The following is a 2500-nucleotide window of genomic DNA, read 5'->3' on the forward strand; positions in this document are numbered from 1 at the left end:
AAATATATGGGTCCCTCTTATTTTCATAATTAATAGATCTATAAGATAAAAGATTATATCTATAGTATTTTTGAAAATTCTCATTTTGATTTGGTAATGAATATACTTCGTAATCGTTTTGTTTTTTGTAATGAATTAATAGGTCTTTTTCATATGAATTCTCTTTGTTTAAATCTTGATTTTGAATTGTACGACATTTATTGATTCTATTTTTCCATTTTGCTGCTATTAATCTAGACCATCTAATCTGAGATAAATGGTATTGATAATGACCTCTTAACCAGTTTTTCCATTGATTTATTCCAGAATTCCGAAGTTTCTTATGTCTTAATTCATAATGAATTATTCCTTGTTTTCCAAAATAATCTTTTATTGAAGTCTTAAGAAAAAAAGACTTCCGTGATATTGAAGAATAGATCTTAACTTATACAAGTTAAGAACTTGTGTTTGTGATATTTTGTAAAATACATATGCTTGTGACAAGGAGGATAAGTCAAAAAAATTCTGTGAATTCTTATTACTAATATTATAAAGTGACTTTTTTATAGTCGAAATAAAATTCATTTTATTTTGATTTGTTTTATTAATTCTTTTTTTATTTTTTTTATTATTGTAAATGGATTTATCAATCATTTTTTTTGTTGATTCAACAAAAAGTTGTATATTAATTCTGGGAATATTAATAATAGATAGAAGGATATCTGCGTATATCCTTTCAGTGAAAAATTTTATAAAATAATGTAATTTACGGATTAATCGAGTATTTCTTCTTTTTAATATTTGCCAATTTGGTGATTCCAATCTTTTAGCATTATAACTTGTTTTATTAGGACTATCATTTATTTCTGGAGTCACTTTTTTTTTATTTTTTGTAATTCTTTTTATTTGATTTCTGATTGTGCTTGTTCTATCAGTCAGATCTTTCATTTTTTTTTCTGTCAGTAAAAAATTTGTCCAATATGTAGATTGAATTCGACTAAAGGATTTATGAATTATATGATTGCGGGTTATAGAATCTTTTTCTTTTTTTTTTTTAGTTTCGCTTGATTTATATATTTCTCTCAATCTAAATAATAGAATTGGATTTACTTTTGAGAGTTCTTTTTTTATTTTTTTTAAAAACGGAATGCCCTTGATAATCCATTTTTTTGTTTTTTTTGAGATATTTAGAAATTTTGTTCTTTCTTTTAAAACTTTTAGAAATATAAAATACTTTTTTTTCAATTTTCCAATTTTTTTTTCGAGTTTCTTAAAAATGGGTTCAAAAAAGGAAGGCCGTTTTTGGGGAGAACCAAAAGGAAGTTCAGCTTCCATTCCCCAAACCGTTAAAAAAAAAAAATCATCTTTTTGTCCTTTCTTTTTGATTCGATCTATATGAGAGGACCGTGGCTTAGATCTGTGCCAGGGTTTCAGACAGAAAGGAAATAGCATCTTTATTTGAATACCGTCTATTAACCAATTTTTCGGAAATTCTGTTTCTGATAATTGAACACCATTATAGGTGCATTTAACATGCATTTCTTTATTCCATTCATTTAAATCCTCAGACCACTCAGGAAATTGTAATAATAGCATACGGCCAATATTTTTAGCTATTATCAATGACGGTAATATAATATATTTTCTAAGAATCGATTGAGTTATTAACATGGAACCTCTTATTACTTGAGCAAATGGAATGGTATCCCAGGCTTCTGCTACTTCTATCCGCGCTTTCTCTTTTCTTTTGTTCTCTTCTTTTTTGTCCTTTTCCTTTTTTCCCTTTCTTTTATTTCTTCTTCTGTATAATCTGAAATTTTGAATTCTGCTCCCTTTCCTATACAATTTCTAAAAATGAGTTTTATCAGTTCGGAGATATCAAAAAAAAAAGGGTGTGATTTGTCTATTCTGTCCAAAAAAAGCGGAGAATGTGCATTTGCTTGAAAAAATTCCCAAATAACTGTTTTACATCTTTGGGCTCGCATTGAACCTTTGATTATGTCTCGACGAAAATCAGATTGTTGCGAATATCGTATCAAAGCTACTTCGTCTCTTTTATTAGAATTATTAGTATCCTTATTATTAGGATCGGTATTTCCCCGGTTATCAGTAAAAATCACTACACGTTTGGCTTTTCTTGAACGAATCTGATAATCTATTGGTACTTCTTCTTCACTTTCTCCTTCCTGTTGTTCTAATTCGTTGATTAATTTGTATGACCATCGAGGGACTTTTTTACTGATTTCTTTTATTCCAATAGATTTTTTTTTTTTTTTTTGATCATTAAGATCACTTCTAATTGCATTGAATAAAAATTTTGTTTTATTTTCGGAATCCATTCTTCCTTGTTCTGAAAATAAAGAAGATCCTTTCAAATTCAAATTTGATTTAAGTTCACTGATTAAAGTCAAGAAATAACTCATTTTTGTTGATAATGGGTTGTTATCAAATATATCTGTTTTATCTTTAAATTCTCGAGAATCCGTATCAGTAAGAAAGATAGTATGAATCTTATTTTTTT

This window comes from Camellia sinensis, unplaced genomic scaffold, assembly GCF_055761805.1.
Source record: "Camellia sinensis isolate YWXY unplaced genomic scaffold, ASM5576180v1 Unanchor485, whole genome shotgun sequence".
Taxonomy (NCBI): domain Eukaryota; kingdom Viridiplantae; phylum Streptophyta; class Magnoliopsida; order Ericales; family Theaceae; genus Camellia; species Camellia sinensis.